The following is a 16,458-nucleotide window of genomic DNA, read 5'->3' as shown; positions in this document are numbered from 1 at the left end:
TCTGTCCACTCTGATTTGCGCGGGACCGGTGCTGTCGCTGTCCTCGCAGCCCCCGGCCATTCTCCATCCTACTCAACTTATCTGGGCCGAGGGTGGTCTCCATCCCCCTCCAGTTTAGGGGGATGGGGGTAGTCTCTGCCCCCCACCGATTTGGGAGCACCAGCCCGGGCTCCACCCCCTTCCGATTTTGTGGGGGCCAGCTCTGTCTCCATCCCCCTACGATTTTGGGGGGCTGGCTCTGTCTACAGATGGTAGCAAACCGGAAAGACCTAATTAGCAAGCGAAAGACGTAGCTCGATGTGGAGATGGGCTGGGACTGTCCAGGATACACCCAAAGTGATGAATACTTGGTAAGTATCTACAATCAAGAGAGCCTGAGTTGTCAAGAACGTGCCTCCCAATGCCAAGTTCCCATAACTAGACATCAGCATTCATCGCTTCCCAGAAATGTCTTTGTCTAGCCCAGCACAGAGAAAAGGGGACTGTAGCGGGTTTTATTGTAAAGTTGGTTATTTTTTATAAGTTAAGGTTATGGTTTGGCCCTCGGTTCCCCCCATGTTCTCCCTCATAATGGTTTGCTCCTCCCACCAGTTACCTGTCCATCATTGTAACCACCCCCCCTTTATTTTGACATTTTTCTATGTCAATCATCCCTTACTTAAGACATGATTTGTCCCCTGAGCCTTTTCCCTCCCCTGTGCCGTTCTTATTGGTTCAGTTGTGTCCCTCGCTCCTCCCCTGGGCTTCGTTCATTGGTTCCCTCGTGTCTCCTCCCATCACGCCCTTCCCCTTTATAAGTGCCTCTCCAACGGTTATTTCTCTGATGTGACAGTGGTCACAGGGGTTTTCAGGTGAGGGAAGAGACGAAAATGTTGACTCCATGTTCAGAAGGCTTGATTTATTATTTTATGATATACATTACACTAAAACTATACTAAAAAGAATAGAAGGAAAAGCTTCATCTCAGAAGGCTAGCTAAGCTAAAAATAGAATGGAAAAGAATGATAACAAAGGCAGCTGGCTCGGACAGAGAGAGACAGCCAGCTCTGCCGTGACTGGTCACTAAATCCAAACATCCACACGAGACCAATCATGGATCCACCTGTTGCGCTCCACAGCAGTAGATAACCATTGTTTACATTTTGTTCCTGGAGCCTCTCAGCTTCTCAGGAAGAAAAAATCCTAAGAAAAGATTTTCATAAAAAGATATCTGCGACACTCTGACACCGTTACTGGCCCCGCCTGGGTCAATAAAGCGCCTCGGCACCCATACGTGTGTCCGCATCTAACTCATCAACTTGTGGAGAACCCTCCACAATCTGCACAATCTGCACATTGGCTTCCCACTGCTGAGTCTGAGGGTCCTTCCAAGTAATGACCGACTTGTGGGATCCTCCAGATGCGTCTGTAAAAACTGTCAGAGCTTTGAGTGGACAGCGACTTTGAACCTCTTTTGGAATAAAATTAAATTCAACACTAAACAATTTGTGGCCTGGATGGTCGATTGAAATTTGGCCAGTGTAGCTGTCTAGGGCGAACTGCAAATTCTCCTTAGACCGGAATAAATTTTTCACAGTGCCCAAAGATATCCTCCCTGTGGATGTTTGGATAGGGAGGTGAATGCACGCAAAATTGCACCCCGCCAACACACGCAGGCGAGCCCTAGCCCTCGTGATCAGCTGGGCCATCAGCTCTTGTGGCTTGGTGATGCTCTTGGACAGCTGGTGATCAAGGAACACCCACTCTATAATTAGGAGGGGGTCCTTTTGGTCCGTGTCCCATTGAAAAATCAACCCGTAAAGATGCGGTAGGATTATGAAGCTGAAAGGCAGATCCTCACGACACCGGTGGGCGTGTCGACTTGCAATAGTGGATTGGACCTTCTCGAGTGCTGCCTTGGCCTCTGGAGTCAGGGCCCTTGGGGAATCCAGGATCTCCCCCCGCTTTAAGCAAGTTGAAGAGAGGGGATAGATCTCTTGTGGTGAGCCCTAACCAGGGCCTGATCCAGTTTAGGGATCCACAGAGTTGGTGCAGGTCTCTTAGGATTTTAGGGTTAGTGTGAATTAGGATTTTTTGGGGTGTAATGGTACGGTGGGTGATCTCAAGGCCCAGATACTTCCAAGGCGGCAGGCGTTGGACTTTCTCTGTTTGCAACTCAAATCCTGCCTCTGACAAGGCTGTAATAGTGTCCTCTAAGGCACGTGCAAGCATGTCGTCATCAGGGGCACAAATAAGGATATCATCCATGTAATGATATATTATGCATTTTTTCTCCCTTTCGCGCACAGGGTACAGAACCCTAACAACATACCACTGGCAGATAGTAGGGCTGTTTTTCAGTCCCCGAGGAAGAACGCACCAGTGGTAGCGCTTCATGGGAGCTCCTCTGTTGATGGAGGGCACAGAGAAAGCAAACCGTGGTGCATCATCTGGGTGAAGGGGAATATGAAAGAAACAGTCTTTGATGTCAATAACTGCCAATTTCCAATTTCGTGGGAGCATAGATGGGGAAGGCATCCCTGGTTGGAGGGAACCCATGTCTTCAATGACGTTATTGATTCTCCTCAGATCGTGGAGAAGATGCCACCTGTCACCTCCATGCTTCCTGATAACAAAAATAGGAGAGTTCCAGAGGCTGTTGGTTTCTACTTTGTGGCCTTTGGCCAGTTCCTCTTCCAGAATCTGAGTGAGAGCCTTTAATTTTTGTTTGTTCAGCAGCCACTGCTCTTCCCGGACTGGTTTATCTGTAAGCCAATTCAGTTTTACGGTAGAGTGCTCCCCAGTGGCCGCACCTAAAAATGCTGAGGAGCAGGCAAGTCCAATTTCGCCCCCCCACTGTGACATGGCATCTCTCCCCCACAGGGTAAACTTGGAATTCAAAACGAATGGGCGTACAGACACTAATTGCCCATTCGGCCCTGTAATTTGCACTATGCTCTTTGATCTGCGTGCCAATTGGAAACCTCCAACTCCCAGTACTGAGCTACTCATGTTTTGCAGCTCCCATTGTGACGGCCATTTGTGTGGAGGAATGACCGTCATGTCTGCTCCCGTGTCCATCATCCCCTGAAGCGGAATAGATTGGCCCCCGCTCTTAAGGCCACACCACACGAGGGGCTTTTCCTCTCCTAGCACCTCAGTGTAAAAGACAGAAAGGTCCAGGTCATCGCACATAAAATGTGGTATAGGAATAGCTTGCGCGATGATCTGGCCTTCCAGCAGTGGGGGGGGGCGGGGCACAGCGCATCATGAGGGTGAAGCGCTCTGGGTTGAGTGTGAGGACTGCTGGAACGACTTCAACCCCCAAGGGAGTGTACTTAGTGTCCCCGACAATGAGATACTTGCAATCGAGGGATGGAATGCGCCTGTAGGTCTCCACCTGTTGAATGTGTGGGAGAAGTCCACACATTCCTTTGTGAGGAACAAAGGCTCTGCATTACCCTTGCACCAACAGTGGTGGCCACACTGTTGGGGAACCTGCTCCTAACCCTCCTTCCAATCCCTTTTTCCCAGTTTCTGAGCCCGAAAAAGTTCAAGGTCCCTTTAGCGCCCAAAACCCCTTCCTCGCACGATCCCAAGACATGCCAGAAGATGGCCACCACCTCGTGGCAGCCTTTGTTCCTCACACCAGTTACTTATAATAGAAACGGGACGCACCCACAGTATGAGCCTTTGTCTTATGATAGTATCCGGGATCTCTGCAAGTCCAAATGAGAATTTGGCCCAAAAAGCGAATTTTTTCGGCGCATTTTAAAGACAACATTTTCAAGAACATTAGTCCCTGATGATATTAAACGTCTCTTTAGTTGTCTGCTCCCTCCATCAGAATATCAATTATGGGAAAGGACTTGGAGGAGATTAACAGGGGACCTCCTCCCAGAGATCCAGAAAAGCGAGGAATGTGCTGCGGATATTGAGGGCCACCCGAATACAATGGATCACCTTATGGGTGAGGGGGAGTGGAGTTTTGCACAAAAGCAAGCGGCAATAATTCCCCGGGAAGTCCTGGATTTGGTGAGGGCTATGGCCAAACAAACTTTCTTTGGGATGCCTTCCAAAGAACCTGCAGTGCCTTATATTGCTATTAAACAAACTCTCTCTGAACCTTTCGTAGATTTTGTTGACAGGGTAAGAGCTGCAGTTGAGAAAAGGGTAGACATCCCTCAGCTACAAGAGCAGCTCATTCTTGACATTGTAACCACCAATGCCAATGACGCCTGCAGGAGGGTCATCCTTGCTCTTCCCGCATCACCTCCACCCACACTCGCTCAAGTTATCGAGGAGTGCACGCGGAAACCCATGCTCGTCATTGAAGATGTCATTAGAGCCAATCCACCACCCGAAAGAGCGATGGCCACAGCCTTCTCAGCCCCAGCAAGACCCAGCTTTACTCCATGAGCTCCAAGCACGCCAATCTCGCAGCAGTGTTGTTGCTTCCACTGCGGCCGGCACGATCACCTGATTCACCGCTGCCCTTTCCTTGGGAGGGCTCCCCCGAGTGCAGGGGGAGATAGAAGATGAGGACAAGGGGACGAACTTTCTAGTCATCACGGTCAAAAAAAACTGAATGTGCAGCGCGTCCAAGCCCCACGCGATGATATAAATAGGGTAGTCTTGTGGGGGGGTCAGCTAATCATAATAACCTTTGTCAAGTAACCACATCGGACGGTCTTGAACCATGCAGACTCAGACTAACTCACTCTATCTTTCATTCCAATCAGGACTGGCATGAGATTGGCGCAGAGCTGGACTTCTCCCACACATTCAACAGGTGGAGACCTACAGGCGCATTCCATCCCTCGATTGCAAGTATCTCATTGTCGGGGACACTAAGTACACTCCCTTGGGGGTTGAAGTCGTTCCAGCAGTCCTCACACTCAACCCAGAGCGCTTCACCCTCATGATGCGCTGTGCCCCGCCCCCCCCCACTGCTGGAAGGCCAGATCATCGCGCAAGCTATTCCTATACCACATTTTATGTGCGATGACCTGGACCTTTCTGTCTTTTACACTGAGGTGCTAGGAGAGGAAAAGCCCCTCGTGTGGTGTGGCCTTAAGAGCGGGGGCCAATCTATTCCGCTTCAGGGGATGATGGACACGGGAGCAGACATGACGGTCATTCCTCCACACAAATGGCCGTCACAATGGGAGCTGCAAAACATGAGTAGCTCAGTACTGGGAGTTGGAGGTTTCCAATTGGCACGCAGATCAAAGAGCATAGTGCAAATTACAGGGCCGAATGGGCAATTAGTGTCTGTACGCCCATTCGTTTTGAATTCCAAGTTTACCCTGTGGGGGAGAGATGCCATGTCACAGTGGGGGGGTGAAATTGGACTTGCCTGCTCCTCAGCATTTTTAGGTGCGGCCACTGGGGAGCACTCTACCGTAAAACTGAATTGGCTTACAGATAAACCAGTCCGGGAAGAGCAGTGGCTGCTGAACAAACAAAAATTAAAGGCTCTCACTCAGATTCTGGAAGAGGAACTGGCCAAAGGCCACAAAGTAGAAACCAACAGCCTCTGGAACTCTCCTATTTTTGTTATCAGGAAGCATGGAGGTGACAGGTGGCATCTTCTCCACGATCTGAGGAGAATCAATAACGTCATTGAAGACATGGGTTCCCTCCAACCAGGGATGCCTTCCCCATCTATGCTCCCACGAAATTGGAAATTGGCAGTTATTGACATCAAAGACTGTTTCTTTCATATTCCCCTTCACCCAGATGATGCACCACGGTTTGCTTTCTCTGTGCCCTCCATCAACAGAGGAGCTCCCATGAAGCGCTACCACTGGTGCGTTCTTCCTCGGGGACTGAAAAACAGCCCTACTATCTGCCAGTGGTATGTTGTTAGGGTTCTGTACCCTGTGCGCGAAAGGGAGAAAAAATGCATAATATATCATTACATGGATGATATCCTTATTTGTGCCCCTGATGACGACATGCTTGCACGTGCCTTAGAGGACACTATTACAGCCTTGTCAGAGGCAGGATTTGAGTTGCAAACAGAGAAAGTCCAACGCCTGCCGCCTTGGAAGTATCTGGGCCTTGAGATCACCCACCGTACCATTACACCCCAAAAAATCCTAATTCACACTAACCCTAAAATCCTAAGAGACCTGCACCAACTCTGTGGATCCCTAAACTGGATCAGGCCCTGGTTAGGGCTCACCACAAGAGATCTATCCCCTCTCTTCAACTTGCTTAAAGCGGGGGGAGATCCTGGATTCCCCAAGGGCCCTGACTCCAGAGGCCAAGGCAGCACTCGAGAAGGTCCAATCCACTATTGCAAGTCGACACGCCCACCGGTGTCGTGAGGATCTGCCTTTCAGCTTCATAATCCTACCGCATCTTTACGGGTTGATTTTTCAATGGGACACGGACCAAAAGGACCCCCTCCTAATTATAGAGTGGGTGTTCCTTGATCACCAGCTGTCCAAGAGCATCACCAAGCCACAAGAGCTGATGGCCCAGCTGATCACGAGGGCTAGGGCTCGCCTGCGTGTGTTGGCGGGGTGCAATTTTGCGTGCATTCACCTCCCTATCCAAACATCCACAGGGAGGATATCTTTGGGCACTGTGAAAAATTTATTCCGGTCTAAGGAGAATTTGCAGTTCGCCCTAGACAGCTACACTGGCCAAATTTCAATCGACCATCCAGGCCACAAATTGTTTAGTGTTGAATTTAATTTTATTCCAAAAGAGGTTCAAAGTCGCTGTCCACTCAAAGCTCTGACAGTTTTTACAGACGCATCTGGAGGATCCCACAAGTCGGTCATTACTTGGAAGGACCCTCAGACTCAGCAGTGGGAAGCCAATGTGCAGATTGTGCAGATTGTGGAGGGTTCTCCACAAGTTGATGAGTTAGATGCGGACACACGTATGGGTGCCGAGGCGCTTTATTGACCCAGGCGGGGCCAGTAACGGTGTCAGAGTGTCGCAGATATCTTTTTATGAAAATCTTTTCTTAGGATTTTTTCTTCCTGAGAAGCTGAGAGGCTCCAGGAACAAAATGTAAACAATGGTTATCTACTGCTGTGGAGCGCAACAGGTGGATCCATGATTGGTCTCGTGTGGATGTTTGGATTTAGTGACCAGTCACGGCAGAGCTGGCTGTCTCTCTCTGTCCGAGCCAGCTGCCTTTGTTATCATTCTTTTCCATTCTATTTTTAGCTTAGCTAGCCTTCTGAGATGAAGCTTTTCCTTCTATTCTTTTTAGTATAGTTTTAGTGTAATGTATATCATAAAATAATAAATCAAGCCTTCTGAACATGGAGTCAACATTTTCGTCTCTTCCCTCACCTGAAAACCCCTGTGACCACTGTCACATCAGAGAAATAACCGTTGGAGAGGCACTTATAAAGGGGAAGGGCGTGATGGGAGGAGACACGAGGGAACCAATGAACGAAGCCCAGGGGAGGAGCGAGGGACACAACTGAACCAATAAGAACGGCACAGGGGAGGGAAAAGGCTCAGGGGACAAATCATGTCTTAAGTAAGGGATGATTGACATAGAAAAATGTCAAAATAAAGGGGGGGTGGTTACAATGATGGACAGGTAACTGGTGGGAGGAGCAAACCATTATGAGGGAGAACATGGGGGGAACCGAGGGCCAAACCATAACCTTAACTTATAAAAAATAACCAACTTTACAATAAAACCCGCTACAGTCCCCTTTTCTCTGTGCTGGGCTAGACAAAGACATTTCTGGGAAGCGATGAATGCTGATGTCTAGTTATGGGAACTTGGCATTGGGAGGCATGTTCTTGACAACTCAGGCTCTCTTGATTGTAGATACTTACCAAGTATTCATCACTTTGGGTGTATCCTGGACAGTCCCAGCCCATCTCCACATCGAGCTACGTCTTTCGCTTGCTAATTAGGTCTTTCCGGTTTGCTACCATCTGTAGACAGAGCCAGCCCCCCAAAATCGTAGGGGGATGGAGACAGAGCTGGCCCCCACAAAATCGGAAGGGGGTGGAGCCCGGGCTGGTGCTCCCAAATCGGTGGGGGGCAGAGACTACCCCCATCCCCCTAAACTGGAGGGGGATGGAGACCACCCTCGGCCCAGATAAGTTGAGTAGGATGGAGAATGGCCGGGGGCTGCGAGGACAGCGACAGCACCGGTCCCGCGCAAATCAGAGTGGACAGAGAGCTGGCTCTGCCAAATCAGAGGGGGATGGAGTCAGGGCCGGTTCCTCAAAATCAGAGGGGAACAAAGCCCACTCCGGCCCCTACAAATCGGTAGGGGGGCAGAGACAACCCCTGGCCCCTCTAACTGGAGGAGGACGGGGCCTGCACCGGCCCCCCAAATCAGAGGGGGACTGAGAGCCCGCACCACCCCCTCCAAAGCAGAAGGGGGGCAGTGACTATCCCCTGTCCCCTTACATCAGAGGGGTACAGACACAACGCCGGCTCCCCCCATATCGGAGGGGGACGTACATAGAGGGCCTCTCGAAAGCAGAGGGGGACTGAGACCACCCCTGGCGTGGCACCGGTGAGGAGGGTGGAGAAACTCCCAGGGTGAGAGGGAGGGACAGGGACACTTCTGTCCACCCTCTCCCGAGAGTCACTCCCGAGCATCCCCCGGGGCGCGAGGGATGGAGACCCCTCGAGCATATCCCCGGGCACCAAACAAAATAAAATTGGCAGAAATGCAACTTAACAACACATCAGATGCTTTGACGGATGCTCTCCGAACGAGTCACCTGTGAAGAAAATGCAAACAAAGCGTAAAGCCCCGGCTCTCCCCATGGGAGAGGAGGGCAGCAACAACGCCAGCCACCACACAGGGGAGTGCTGGACAGAGGTGGCCCGGTTCCCCACGGGGGAAAGGAGCGGGGAGACCCCTGAGCCCTCCCCCTAGGCAAGAGGAGGATGAGACCAAAGTTAAGGACAAACGCAGACCCCCTCCATCCCTCCTCCAAAAGGGGAGGAGGCAGAGACCCCCCAAGCCACCCCAAAGGGGGGAGCGGGCGAAAGTTCCCCTGTCCCCCATAGGGCAGATGAGGACGGAGACCACTCGGACCCCCTTAAGGAAGAGTAGGATGTAGTTTTTCCGTGTAGTTGCCTCGGTAAAAGGGAAGGAGCCATTTCAGGCACAACTGAGCAAGCCTGGGAGTCGCCGATCTGCCCGCCCAAGAGGCCAGGGCAGCTCAGGGACGGTCCTCCGGGGCTTGCCCGGTCCCGCCCCGCCCGGGCCCTGTATGCCTGGCCCCGCCCCGCCCCCGTGCCCAGGAAGCCGGAGGAGTAAGCAGGGGGGCCACGGGGATGGCGGGCAGCGGCTCGGCGGTAAGTGAGGAGCTCGCGGTCAGTGCCGAGGCTGGAGCGGGGCTGGGACCCGGCGCTGCCCGGACTGGGGGTGCAGAGCTCGGCTGCGGGCCCCTGGCAGGCCCCAAGGCCATAAGTTGTGGGTGAGGCTGCTGTGTCGGCAACCAGTTCTGCAGGGTGCTCAACGCCTCTGTAATTTGTCCTGATGCACCTTGACGATATCCCTGCTGTCCTCCACAGGTAAAAGGATTAGTCTCTTGCCAGGTGGTTTTAACTGTGCTTTGAATTAACATTTTCGTTTGTATTTACAGAACCTGAGACGCACAGTGAGTGCTTCTGGTAAAGAGAGAGGTGTGTGTGGTGTGCAGACAATAAATAACAATGGTTAATAATTGTTTTGTTAACCGACAGTGTAAAAGCCATTGCCGTGGGCCTCATCGATCTCATATGCACAGCAGCCACAGCAGCCACAGAGATAAATGTCTCCCAGACCCATATCCCATTGCTGAAGAGCCCAGCACCTGTGATATTGCCAAGGCTAAACAGTAAGTACGTATTTGAGTATGCAAAGTATTGAAATAGATGGGAGTGTCCTCAAATGTCAGCCAGGCTGGATATTTTTACAAAGGAAATATTAGTAGTTTCATTTTCTCCCTGTAGTGGAAGAAGAAATATAATGTACAGCTGCTGTTATAAATATCATTTCAAGCAGGTTTGTTTAAGTAGAAAATTCTACTCCTTAGGCCATAGCCCCACTCTTTTTACAAGGCTTCCATTGAATACAATGTGGCATTTGCTCCAGTAGGAACTGCTGGGTATAGTAAAATCAGGTGACCCCAATGTCTGGGAAATGATTGGCATCTGACTTCAAGGCTTCGAAATGCTGAACACTCGCTTTGTTAAAACTATACTATATTACATTACAACTACAATAAAGAGAGATACTATACTATACTATACTATACTAATCATACTTGTGACTAACTACTCGAAAACCCGTGACTCTCTGCCTGAGAGTCCTGACACACACACATGGATCCAATTGGTCAATGAATCAAACACCATCACCAGAATCCAATCAAGCAATCACCTTGGGTAAACAATCTCCAGAACACATTCCATATGGGCACAAACACAGGAGCAGCAAATGAGATAAGAATTGTTTTGATCATTCTTTTCTCTGCTTCTCTCCCAACTTCTCTCTATTCAGAGGGCATGCGAAAATGACAGCTGGGTGATGCTCCTGAGCTGTATTTTTTCTTTAGGATGCAACTGTCTCCAGACTGGAGAATATTGAAAAAATTATAAATATCACAGCTAGTATTGTAAATAAAACAAAAGCATTTCTGGCAGGTTTGTTAAGTAGAAAATATTACTCCTCAGGCCGTAGCCCCACTGTTTTTACAAGGTTTCCTTTCAATGCAATGTGGAATTTGCTGAAGTTGGAACTGCTGGGTGATGCTTCCTGAGCTGTATTTTTTCTTTAGGATGCAACTGTCTCCAGACTGGAGAATATTGAAAAATTATAAATAATTTTTTTTCCTCATTTAAGGTATGCCAGACAAAGAAAATGTGACTCCTCTTCTTTGGGCAACAAAAAACAACGGACAGGAGCTGGTGAATTGAGCTGGGAGTCCCTGTGACAGTAACAACGTATTCTGCCACTGTTACCTGTATTGACTTTGTTGCTTTTGTACATGAAGACAAAGGAATGCGCTGCTTGAGAAGAAAAGGGTAGAATTCAAATTTTAATGTACTTACCTTTGTGAAGATGTCACTGAAATGTAAAGATAGCCTGGTTTCTTTATATGTGAGATGATGTAGTACGTGAAAGTACATAGGTTTTCCTGGGTTTGTTTTTTTTAACAAAGATGAAATCTGATTTTAGAAGTACCTTGCTAACGACTGTATATTTTCTTCAACATTTTCTTGAAGCAGCATTATTTATGGCAAAACCACTTTGGTCCATTTGCTTCTCTTGTGAATTTTTTATTATGAGTCGTATACTCCTTTAGCTATGTTATCTTTAGTATCATGTTTTGCTTTTTATGATGTCTGTTCCTGACCTTGTTGTGTTGTTATTACACAGTTACGGTTATTACAGTTCCAAAGGTGCAATAGGGGATCAGCTTGGTGGAGATTTGAATTCTATGGCCCCCCCCTGCTGGGGCCGTAGGAATTCTACGGCCCTACTGGGCCATTAGGTACTGCTGCTTGCAACCCCTAACTGCAAATCAGTCGGTATTTACAGCTGTGGTAGTGTTTCCTGAGATCCAGAGAACAAAGCACTGCTTGTCTGGAGAAAATATAACCTGAAAAAATTATTCTGGAAAAACATCTCCACTTGCAAATGGGAAGATCAGTGCTTTCTTCTGGGACTATCATCAGTCTTTTGCCAGAGTCAGAGACTTGGATGACTGCTCACAGGAGAAGTTACTGTAGAATAACCACCGTAGTCTAAATAAACACTTTGCCTTAGGCTCGTTTATTAAGGTGTATATATTCAATATAATTTCCTAAACAAAGCCACAAGAACCTGAAAGAAAACTATATTTTGTGGGGTCTCTACGAGAACTATAAGGGCAATGCTTCCATTAAAACATCCGTTTTTTCAATCACCTCTATATTTTCATTTCACACATTGTTATAGACAAGGACACCTCCCCAGGGGAAGGCAGCATCCAAAGGAGCTGTGCAGGGATGTGCAGATGCCAAAAGGGACTCTAGGATAGTTGGACATGCTCCAGTGGGCTCAGCCTCCATGCTGGAGCAGAGAAAGAGCTTGAGGAGGCCCACGCTGCAGAGGAAGGAGCGGCAGGGACAAGGGGGGTGAAGTGACCGCAGCAAATGTTGGAAAGGAGCGGACAGAGGGATACTGCTGGGGAAAAGGAAGACACAAGAGCCCTTGGGGGCTTGAAACCATTAACAATGGCCAGGGAAAGCCCAACACACTCCCCCCTGCATACCCCAACCCCTTACACAGGGGAAGCCCTGGTTAAAATCCAGGAAAAACAGTGCTGTGGATCCAAGGAATCAGAAACAGGATCTGTGTGGACAGTGTCCCTCACGGGAGGAACCTGAATCAAACTGAGCGAAGCTGGGGCAGGAGGGTCCGACCGAGCAGAGAAGAGAGACCCTCTGCCCATGCCAAGGCCCAGGGCAGCCCTATCCCGGGAAGTGTGCAGGGAGTGGATCCTTGAACTGCTGCATGTTCATGCTGCCCTCGCTAAGCTCGGAAGCCCCTCATTGCCCAGGGCGAGCTGGTGGCAGTGGGGAGTGGGAGAGGGGAAGAAGCAGGCAACAAGGATCTGTCAGAAACCAGAAAAGAAGGAGGAAGACAAAGGAGAAGAAGCCAGAGGACCAAAGCCTAGGACAGAACAGTGATGCCCAACACAAGTGCTCAGCATCCCCTACCTGATGCCCAGTCAATCCCACCGGGGACCAGCCTCTCCTGACCAACTTCTCCAGTTGTTAGACTCAGCAGGACATCCTGTGGTCTGGAATACTCCTCTGTGCAGTCCATCTGGCTGTCCTGGACATGTTCCCTTCTCGACTTTGTCACCTCCTTGATGGCAGAGCATGGGATGTTGAGTGGCTTCTAAGACCCTGCAGAGCCCTTGTGGAGGACAAGCCTTGCTTGGCAACAACCAAACTCTCTGCCTGTCATACCCTCCTGCATCCAATCCCATCAGAGTGCCAGTGCCAGGGAAGAAAGGAAGCCCAGTCAAATACAAAACCGTGGGAACATTTGATAGTTCTCTGAGTAAATCCTAGTTTATTTAACACGAATGCTCCAAATCCTAGTTTATTTAACACTAATGCTCCTAGGAAGATCTGATCTTGATCGGTAAACATATTCCTGGTGTGAGAGACAGCTACTCACTTTTCATAAATTTAGAAAGGTTTATTAAACCTTATAAAAAATACAACAGAAGACTGAATAGAGAAAATATTATGGCGCCGGGAGCAAAGGACTTTCCCCACCCCATTGAGGTTGGGTGTGTAATATATGTTATGGAATAATTCATGCTATAGAGAGAATGTATTTTATAAAAATTGTGAAATCCAAACGAGTCTCTGACCACAAGCAGCCCAAAGGCAGACGTCTACTTGAATTCCGAGGTTCCCGGAGGCAGCAGGAGAACAATCCACAGTTAGCTTATAAATAGACGTGCCCAGCGCGATGATCACCGCTATCCTGAGTAATCGGAAGACGCCTAAGAACGATCATTGCCCTGTTGATAACATTGATCAAGATAGCCGGAGTCACCAGAAAGATACATCTGAATACCCGACTTCCCCTGGACGCGATTAGCACCGGCTATCAACCAGGAAACAGTGATTGTCCAGCTCTGCACAGTGAAAGAAACAGTCTTGAATATGCAGAGTTACAAAAGAAACTGGGACTCCTCTGCCTCAGGCATAATAAACTGTATAAAACATCCCCGCAAGAAGCAGCTCTTGTGAACGGGGAAGGGTCCGATGCGATAGAGGTCAGATCCAGGTTCACCCAGTGCTGATCCTGGGCTCGATGCTGTCTCTTTGGCTGTGGTGATTTTGAGGACCGTATTTTGGTCGCGGAAAAAGATAAATAAAATCTTTTCGCATTTTTGATAATTTGGCTTCTCGATTGATCATTTATAACAGGTGCTTGTCCACATAATGGAGGTTTTGCCTTTTAACCCTTTTGCCCCTCCCAACTTCTGTCCATCAACTTCTTCTTCGCTGTCCAATGGTGGAGTTTACTTCCTCAAATCCTGATTGGAGGTCAGATGTCGCCATAGTGACAAGGCAACCCTCCCAAATGTCCCAGCCCCAGCTGTCCCTTGATAACAACACAAGGGGGTAAAACATCTATAGATCTATAAAACTTTTCTTAACCTATATGCATGATATTTGTCTGTTAATTGTGAGAGTCAATCATTGTATTACTCATTTATTGCACTGGTAGTTGGAGGCCATCTTGGGGGAGCTTCCTGCAGATGGAGGAATTTCCTTGTTTTCATGTGAATCTTTTCTGCTGTAGAGCACAGAGGCTTCCCCACTGGAACAGAGACAGCGTCATGGGAACTGTAGGCTGAACAAAAAGGGCTCCAGGACACTTCCCGTAGGGACATTTGCCTCTGGGAACTGCATTTTTCTCAGAGCCACTGTTGCAATCCAGTTTAAACCCAAAAAAGCAAAGACACTTATGTCTCTGTGTATAAACCTGAAAGAACACGGAAGTTTTAAAATACACCAAAAAACAAGATGAAAACCAAATGAGGTTAGATGTGGGTGTCAAATAATTTTTTTATTTTTTTTTTTTTTTTTTTTGGGCCAGGTGGGAATGCTCACGTGTCTCCCTTGCAAGGGCCAGTTTGACACTGTCCCTTGCAACACTGAGGGTCTGTCACATGATGCTGCAGTGTTCTGGTGCTGGGTCTGGGGACCACTTTTGGGGATGGGGGCCTTTGATGGGCAAAGTCACCCCTCCTTTTCCCCAGGTGAAGGGCCGCACAGCTGAGCTGCTCTGCAAATTGGAGGATGGACATTCACTACACCTCTCACCAGAGGTTTTCCAACAGACACCCAGATCCTCCCTCCCCCACCCTTCAATGCCAGCCTCTGTGCAAGCCAAGCAGATGAAAACCCTGGGACTGTCGTCTCCTCCCTGAAAGTGCTAAGCTTGTGCTTTGTCAATGTCCCCAGACCCTGAGCTTAATTTGTCTTCATCAGATATGGTCCAGGGCCTCACTCCAAAGGGCTATTAAGGGTGTGGTGGTAATCAATACAGGTTTTGTAATACAGTTATAAAAGTTCTTCATGAAAATCTGTAAGTAAAAAACTAGACTATTTCAGTCTCTGACAGCCAAGGAATGGGAATTGGCCAGGATATTTACTCCTGGGACATATTTTTCTGTGATTGCCTTACAGGCATGGGCTGGACTCAGAGCATTGCTTTCAGGATTTTCCTGCCTATCTGCATCCTCAGGGATAACAAGATCCTGCTGATAACTGTGGCTCTGAGGGAGCAGGCAGTCCTGTCCTAAGGGCTTCCTCCTTCTGCACTCTGCCACCTCTCAGCAAGGCTCTGGGAGGGATGGAGACTCATACCACAAGTATCCCAATTGTGGATATGTTCCTCATCCCACTCCTGCACTGACGATGGAAGGGAATTCCTGCGAGATGGGAACACTGGCCTTTGCTGCTGGACATTCTGCTGTAGCACCATTCTGAGCATCTTCTCCTATGACACCACAACAGCATCTGGGGAGCTGTGTACTGGGAACAGGCAGTTGCAGGACAATTGCTGCTGGGACACATCCCTCTGGAAACAGCTTTTTGGAAAGGTTTGGGCTCCCCTTTTCACATCCAGGCATTCCAGGCTAATCTGAATCCTCATGGATGAGGGCATTTGTCTCATACCCATGGCTCTGAGGGAGCAGGGAAGCCTGTCCAAAGGGCTTCCGCCTTCTGATGTCTGGCAGCTCTCACCGAGGCTCTGGGAGAGCTGAAGGTTTTGACGACATTTCCCAAGGCTGGAGATCTTCCTCATCCTGCACCTCAGCTGCTGATGCCAGGGAGTTCCCTGCACATGGGAACACCACCTTTTCTTCTGGAGTACTTTGTCCAGAAAAACACCAAGGGTCTTCTCCCATGGCAGCACCACAGCATCCTTCAAGCCATGGACTAGGAGGTGACAGCTCCTGGAAATTGCTGCTGTGTGTCTGGCTACACCTCCTGCAATGGCCTTGGCCTCCACTTTTGCTTTCTGGATTTTCCTGGTGAAGCTGCATGCTCAGGGATGAGCAGCTTCTGCTGATACCTGGGGGGAAGGAAAACCAAGAGAATTTGGAATAAAAGAACAAAGAAGGCCATTCAGTCTAGGCTGGAGAGATGTAGCCAAGTTTCTAATATGTAATAGGTAGGAGAAGTAAGGGCCTTTGGAGAAGAAATTGTTCTGCAAACTAAGGAAAATAAAGGTGATGTTGCTACTAGGGAATTGATCACGTATATTATTAGTTAGCAGAAAGCTGAAACTATTTTATACTATTGGCTCTCCAGGCTCCAGCTATTCTAACCTGAGAGAGAAATTATTATAAAAGCTGGATCCACTCTCAAGAAAGCCTTCCAGTCCTATTTTTGCAATTCCCTTCACTGTGCACAAAAGCACGGTGCTCTGCTGCTTCATTCTTTGCCTTCTGTGA

The 16,458-nt window shown here is 48.8% G+C and overlaps 1 long non-coding RNA gene and 1 pseudogene across 1 annotated transcript; both read left to right on the top strand.

Moving 5' to 3' along the window:
- The first annotated feature begins 9,222 nt into the window (after positions 1-9,222).
- Positions 9,223-11,886, top strand: LOC136568451 (uncharacterized). The gene is made up of 3 exons (XR_010785216.1): positions 9,223-9,289; positions 9,680-9,813; positions 10,821-11,886. It is a non-coding gene; the product is annotated as an uncharacterized lncRNA (long non-coding RNA).
- A 1,565-nt stretch (positions 11,887-13,451) lies between these two features.
- The window catches only part of LOC136568450 (uncharacterized), a 40,524-nt pseudogene continuing 37,517 nt past the window's right edge, over positions 13,452-16,458 (top strand).

The sequence above is a fragment of the Molothrus aeneus genome, chromosome 32 (genome assembly GCF_037042795.1).
Source record: "Molothrus aeneus isolate 106 chromosome 32, BPBGC_Maene_1.0, whole genome shotgun sequence".
NCBI lineage: Eukaryota > Metazoa > Chordata > Aves > Passeriformes > Icteridae > Molothrus > Molothrus aeneus.
This window is presented reverse-complemented; position numbering and strand designations above follow the sequence as displayed.